Source organism: Polypterus senegalus, unplaced genomic scaffold, assembly GCF_016835505.1.
Source record: "Polypterus senegalus isolate Bchr_013 unplaced genomic scaffold, ASM1683550v1 scaffold_370, whole genome shotgun sequence".
In the NCBI taxonomy this organism is placed as follows: domain Eukaryota; kingdom Metazoa; phylum Chordata; class Cladistia; order Polypteriformes; family Polypteridae; genus Polypterus; species Polypterus senegalus.
Genome location: NW_024381335.1, coordinates 372 through 7,655, shown reverse-complemented (window position 1 = coordinate 7,655; position 7,284 = coordinate 372). Strand labels below are relative to the sequence as shown.

The 7,284-nt window shown below is 46.7% G+C and overlaps 1 long non-coding RNA gene across 1 annotated transcript; it reads left to right on the top strand.

Annotated features, from left to right (window-relative positions):
• Positions 1-448: 448 nt before the first annotated feature.
• Positions 449-7,000, top strand: LOC120520557. Its single transcript, XR_005631880.1, has 3 exons — positions 449-553; positions 6,154-6,250; positions 6,924-7,000. It is a non-coding gene; the product is annotated as an uncharacterized LOC120520557 (long non-coding RNA).
• The last annotated feature ends 284 nt before the right edge of the window (positions 7,001-7,284 follow it).

The window sequence follows — 7,284 nt, the reverse complement described above, 5'->3', positions numbered from 1 at the left end:
CGCTTCTATCTATCTATCTATTATATAGTGCCTTTCATATCTATCTATCTATCTCTATCTATTATATAGTGCCTTTCATATCTATCTATCTATCTATCTATCTTTATAATTGAGATCAATAATAAAAGAGGGGAAAATTGTGCAAAAAACTGTACACAGTTCACATTATTCTTCATTCTTATTTAATTTTAATATTTATTCTTACTAGCCTTTATTGACACATTATGAAACTACCACAGTGGGTTATCGTTACACTCATTACCTAACCAGCTTTACCACCTTAGTGTTGTGGAGGGTTTGTGAGGCTCTTTCAGGGTGAAACACTCTTACCAATAAATGTACTTTGATGTGTCAAAAGTCTGAAAGTGAACGCCTGATAGAATTCCGCTTAATGCGTACGGACAAAGAACTACAATACCCAGAACTCCATGCAAACAAACGGCGCACATTTCCGGCTGTGTGTCCAATGGGGAGAAAGACGTAAGCGGGACTCTTCAAATTTTCAGTCTTTATCGTCTCCAGTGCTCGTCTTCTCGCTGTTAATTTTCACACAGTAAGTGGGTGCTTTGTGATTATTTTTGTGATGGTCTGCTTGTCTCTGTTCTCCTTGATGTGTTGGCTTACCGTGCTTTCAATGCAACTCTTCGGTTCTTCCGTGTGTAGCGCGAAATGTCGGCCGGGTGGCCCGCGGTGTCGCTCATTGATTCTTTTGCGAAGCCGGTTTGTCTTCCCGACGCGTTTATCTTTGAGCCGTCGTTTTATGTTTAGGTGTGTCGGAGTACAGCCATCGCAAACACAGCCGCCTTCCAGACCCACTTAGCGGAGAGCTCGCGGTGTCCCGGTCTCCACGTCTTGTTTTTAGGAAGCTCACGGCTCGCTGTTGGCAGCCCCGGTCGATGCAGTTTGTAGGCGCCGGTAGTAGCGGTGGGTCTGCTGAGGGTAGAAGGAAATGCCAGCGGGCACCTGTTTGCAGCCCTCAGCCCCGAATTGGAGTGCCACCTGCACCCACTGCCAAACCCCATCTCAGTCGCGAGAGGAAGAGGCCACCGTACACTGTGTCACACAGTGTCACACAAGTACCAGCCTGCCCAAGGGGCGCCACATCTCAAAGCAACAAGCGGAATCGGATGGGGCGCCCATACAAAATTCCCCTGAATTTCCTGTCTGTGGGAGCAGAATTCACGGGAGGCTTGAGCAGAGTGGCCAGGGGTAACAGCCCCATCTCTTTTGGACTCTGAGGTTGAGATTCACAAAGTGTTGGTCGTCGCACTTCACTGCCTGTGCTGTGGAATCATTGAAGTGAAAAGTTTCGTGTTGTGCGAGTGAACGTTCAGAATAACCGGCAAAGCCACCTACAGAGGGTCAGAAGTGACATGCTAAGTTGAGGACGTCACAGAAACTAAAGCTGGAAGGCCGCACGCCATCATCCCTACGTGGCGAAATAGAAGCTCTTGGGCCGTTCAGTTACCTACGTCAGTGTCTGGCCGGAGAGCTCTTGTGGACTAAACTGTGTTTGGAGTGAGCCGACTCCATTAGAAGTGAAGTGGACTGGCAGCAGGCACCCCAGCGCCACGAAATCCAACTTTTCAGTCCAGAGCTACGACAGAAAAACACATCAAGTGGAGGAAGCGTGACTTTCTAGACAAATCAGACTGCAGCATTCAAACTCTGGGCACATTCAGCTCATGTCAGCAAACCGAATCAGGGTTAACAGAAATGGAAAATGACTGCCATACTTTGGAGTTTCCTCGAGTTGTTGTATCACCTTTGTAAAGAGTCGTTTCAATTGCCCGTTTTAGAAGCCCAACTGCACATAACGGCAGGGCCGGGACAAGGGTGAGGCAAAGGGGGCACTGGCCTCGGGTGAACAATGGGAAAGGAAGGGCGCCAGATTGACGAAAATGAATAAACTGTAAAAGGCAAAAGCCAAATAGATGAACGCTGCAACGTTTGTCAAATACTTCCGCGAAAAGATGATTTGCATCCGAAGCTCTCTCCGATCACCTTTCGTATGATTTCACCTAGTAAGCGAGTAAAGGCAAGAAAAGTAAAACTTTAACAAAAGATTTTAACGGGTGTCCCAAAATTCACGCAAGATTTGAATTTGGCGCCATTTGTGCGGTATCGTGTTGCCAACGAAAAAAAAAGACGGCGTGACAGCTCACAGTTCAGAGTTACTAAAAATGGAGCGCTACACGAAAGAACAACGCGTTTTCATTGATGAGCAATATTTTAAAATAATGAAGGTTTGGCAGCTACAGTTCGTAATTTTCATACAAAATACGGTCGGAATAGTGATTTAACTTCATCAACTTTTTTGAACAAAATCATCTTCAGCGATGAGGCTCATTTTCATCTTGATGGCTTTGTTAATCGTCAAAATTGTCACATTTGGGGTTCAGAAAATCCCACGAGTGATTGTTGAGAAACAAATGCATCCACAACGTGTCACGGTTTGGTGCGGATGTTGGGCTGTTGGCATCATCGGACCGTCGTTCTTTGAAAATGCGGCTGGGCAGGCAATAACAGTTAATGGTGCTCGCTATCGCGACGTGATAATCCGGCTTTTTGTGCCTAAATTGCAAGATATGGATGTGGACGACATGTGGCTTCAACAAGACGGTGCCACATGCCATACAGCCCGAGAAACAATTCAATTACTGCACGAGTCACTTCCTGGTCGTGTAATTTCCCGTTTTGGTGATCAGAATTGGCCGCCCAGATCACGCGATTTAACGCCGTTGGACTTTTTTCTTTGGGGTTTTTTTACGCCATCAAGCCCACGACCTCCCATGCCTTGAAGGAGGAAATTGAGCGCTGAATCAACGAAATTCAGCCACGTTTATGTAAAGCGGTCATGGAAAATTTCGACAAAAGAGTGCGTATGTGCCAGGAAAGTCGTGGAGGCCATTTACCCGACATGCTATTCCATACATAACCCTGTAGTGTATACTTTATGAAGCAATTAAAAATGTACAATTTTTAATTAAAAAGCTGTGTTCTCTATCAAAATTACTTCTTGCGTGAATTTCTTTAATTAATTATTATTTCATTACATTTTGTCTATAAAGGATTATTAATATTATGTGTAATATTCTAGTTCATCTCATCTGTAATACTTATTTTCTTTTGTTAAGGTTGCTGTGATTTTATTTTAAATAATATGTGCAATTTTATCTTCGTATTCCTACTGTACTATTACTGCATTCTGTGATTACTTTTTTTCTATTTATTTTGTTCTCAGAATCATTCATTTCTTTTTATTTAATACTTTTAGTCGTCCTGTAGGCCCGGCTCGGCTTAACACACAGATGACAGTTTGGTGGCTCGACTCGACTCTCTTTACCAGAAGTAAGAAACCCCTCGGGCCGCTAGGGTCACACACAAGACGAAGAGGACAGCCATCTTAGACCGGCCTGCCGTGTCTCTCCTTCATCAACGGACGCCCGTCAACTTCATTGGTTTTAACCCTTCCATCCAGCTTTGTCTGCTTTTCTGGAAGCTTTTTGTTCCGATATCTTTAATTTAGTAAATAAATAAATAAATAAATCAAGATAATGACGAGAAAACCGTGAAAGGTCACATTCAGCCTCTCCGCATGTGGAGTGAGGGTCAGGCTTAGGGTGTCCCTCGATTTAAATTTAAGGCCGACGATGGGCATCTGTGGCTCTCAAGGAGCAACAATAAAAACGAGTGATGGTGTTGAGCGCAGCTGAATGACCACAGGTGCCTCTTCTGTGGACTCCAGAGTGTGCCCGGCTCTGCTTTCCGGTTGGTTCCGTCACTTTGTCCTCGGTCGTTGTAAAGCTGTGGTTTCACCGGCGACTTTTAAGGAGTAGAACACGAGTCTTGACTGCTTGACGGTTAACAGACGCACCCTGAACAGAAAAATCTAAATAACACAAATCTAAAAAAGTGCGTGTGTGGTACAAGCAGACGTTAGCTGTGGCACCCGGTGTCTTTAATCCACATTCAAATTTGTTCTTATTGTTAATTGTGAGCAATTTGGTCTAATGATGGCTCATTTGACAGCCAGTGGAACATTCCTTTTAAAAGTACCTTCGTTACGTCACTCACTACTTACAGACACATCAGATGGATGTGTCCTTTTGTGTGACAAACTGCACATTACAGGGGACATTTCCACTTTAATCACAAAATACGCTTCTCACCGTGTTTTTTTTCTCTGTGGCTCAAATACGCCGCCATACATTCTGATCACGTTGTGAAGGTGCAGAAAAAACGAAACAAAATGCAGGAGACGCTATGGGGGACTTTTAAAATGTGCGCGTCATTACAATGGGGAATACGCAACGCTGGAATATCAAAGCACCGTAACTTCATTTTACTTCACCGCATCGAGCCGTTCATCAAACATCGAAGCGCGCACATCGGTCCCAAAGCAGCTTTCTGTCGCATGTAGATAGTAGACAAAGAGACCCTGACGTCACATCTCGACTTTTATCACACTGCACCCCCCACTGACTCACGCATGCGTTGCGTTCATTTCTGAGGGGCGTGCTCAGAGGACACGTCAAATGAACGATGCATGTGCGTACGCATTCTGACGGACCCTTAGTGGCGCCTCTGTGGCACTAGCGCCCCCTGCTGAACTCCGTTACACATGAAAGGAATCCAAAATGGCGACAGAACAGGAGTGAACAGTCTAAGGCCAGAGCAGGAGGAGAGTCCAGGATGGATGTTTGTGTCGTGTCGTGTCGTGTCGTGGTGACACAGCTTCTCCTGAATGCAACTCCTCTTTAAGGGGGCATTGAGGCGGGAGGCTTTAGGAACTGGAAGGAGTTCTGAGGAATCGACAATCATTGCTCTGTTTTTCAGTTCGCAGCAAGCTGGTCTGCTGTTTAAAAAGGGGCTCCAAGGGGACACAATTTGAGAATAAATCCCAGGCTGACTTTGTGGTTGTCACCTTGTCATGTGTGAAATTCTTACCTGCATGTCCTGTGGCTTAAAACAGCAATAAAACTCGACTGTTTGCGTTTTTCATAAAATCTTCTCCCAGTAATTCTCCAAGTAATCCAATGATTAATAAAATAACAGTGGGAGGTCGAGCTTTAAGTTACAGGACCCCCTAAACTGTGCGGTGGTCTGCCCGCTACTATAAGAGATGCCCCTTCGGTTTCCGGCTGAAGACTCACGACTTCAGTTTAGCACACCCTGCCTAGAGCTGCTGATTAACTGCACAGACGTCATCTCTGTTGTTAGCCATTAACACTAAAACATAAGTGACATGATAGTTAGAATTGAATACTCACCCTCACCTGTTCTGTTTCTCTTCTTGGTACTCAGATGTGCCACTTGGTGCCCACGGCCCACCTGCCAAGTTGTTTGCCTGCCCTGATGGAGGATCACAGGAATCGTGGGTTAGAGGGGTCCTTTCATCGGATTGGCTGGCCGAGCAACGTTTCAGCCGTGGACTGGCCAAATGGGGAGGCAGCTTGATGGATGAGGTCTCCAGGACTCTAAAAATATCCAAATCTTATTATGGGATATCATCTACTGTTAAATTCTGCTCCGTACTTTTTATACTGTATTGAGGATTTGTTCTGTTCTGTGTATTGTGTCGTATTGACCCCCTACTTTTGACACCCACTGCACACCCAACCTACCTGGTAGGGGGTCTCTCTCTGAACTGCCTTTCCTGAGGTTTCTCCCATTTTTCCCTCCTAGGTTTTTTTTGGGAGTTTTTCCTTGTCTTCTCAGAGAGTCAAGGCTGGGGGGCTGTCAAGAGGCAGGGTCTGTTAAAGCCCATTGCGGCACTTCCTGTGTGATTTTGGGCTATACAAAAATAAACTGTATTGTATTGTAGTAATTGGGGGTCCGAGATGGGCTGGTAAAATAGCAAGGCTGACTCTAAAGTCGGTCATTGGCATTGGGACATCTGCCCGTACAACCTGAACAAGCGGCCGTTACAAAAAGCTGAATGTCGCACAGATGGATCATTTGCTTGCCTTTCATGTCCTTAATGACCAAGTACTTGGCCGGTGGCTCCCCACCCTAGGCTTTTAGTACAGTGGGAGCCAGTGGTCATTCTGAGGCAGGCCTTGTGGTTTAAAGTCCAACGCCGAGCACCGGCCCTCCACGTCTGCATTCCTACATCAGCCGATCTCTGACTCTCTTCATGTTCCCTTTTAGCTGGAAGGCCACGAGGGGAGCGATGGACGTGTTTCCCAAGCTACTGCTGCGGCCTGAAGTTGAAGATCACTTGAGGAACACATTTAGAAATGCAGAGGTAAGAGAGCGTCAGCACTGACGGCTGTTCAGACCCGTTGACCAAACCTTTAGACTTTTGTGTATTTGTAGCCTCGACTGGCTAACCAAGAGGACCACCTGGTGACCCGCCACTCTGTCCTTGCTGCCTGAGAGCGCCGTGTATCCAGTACAGAGCTGTTTATCAGCCTCACTTAGGGCTGACGTTCAGGGCGGCCACAGCCTCGTGTGCTCCAGGCGACTGGGTTCCAGTCTGTGTGTTGGGGTTCCAGCTGGTCCCTTACCACTAAGCATGGGCCCTGTGATGGCTGACATCCCATTCAGTGGTGGTTTCTGTTTTGCCCCTGGCACTGCCATGGTGTGTTTTGATTCCTCGCCATGTTGACCTGAGCAAAGCAACTCCCTGACAAATGACACAGCGTTTGGTTATGGCAGTGTCACCCTGTGACAAGTGGTGGCCTCGGAGTCCAGAGATGGCATCATGGGTTTCGCCTTTGACTGTCACAGGAGGTGGGCTGTGTGACAGTCGGGGATCTTATTGTGCGTCCAGTGTCCCTGAGCTCCATGCCCACCAGGTGAGTGGAGCCTCCTTTGGTGTAAGTTATACTGCAGTGCCCTTTACTGAACTGTGCCAGCATACAGCAGTCAAAAGACTTGAAGTGCCAGTCTAACCGCAGCTTTCTGGGTTTCTGCAGCTCCTGCATACGCTGAGCCATGAAGAGGCGAATGGAAGGTTTGAACAGCTGCTGAGTCGCCTCTCGCACCCTCCGTCCGTTTACCACACTTCGGGTGAACACCCACCTGGCATCGGTGGAGTGGACGAGAGATCGCTTATCTGAAGAAATCCAGCAGGTAATCAATCAATCAATCAACACGGGGCGTCTCAAGGACTGTCACTCAGTCCAGCTTGGCAGTCGTCACAAGTAGTGCTGGGTGGTATGACCAACGTTCTCTATCACGGTATTTTTCAAGATTGTACCACTTTCACGGTATTCGACGGTAGTTTTTTCCCCATGCAGTGCGGTGGACTGGCTAAGAATAACCTCTTCCACTGTC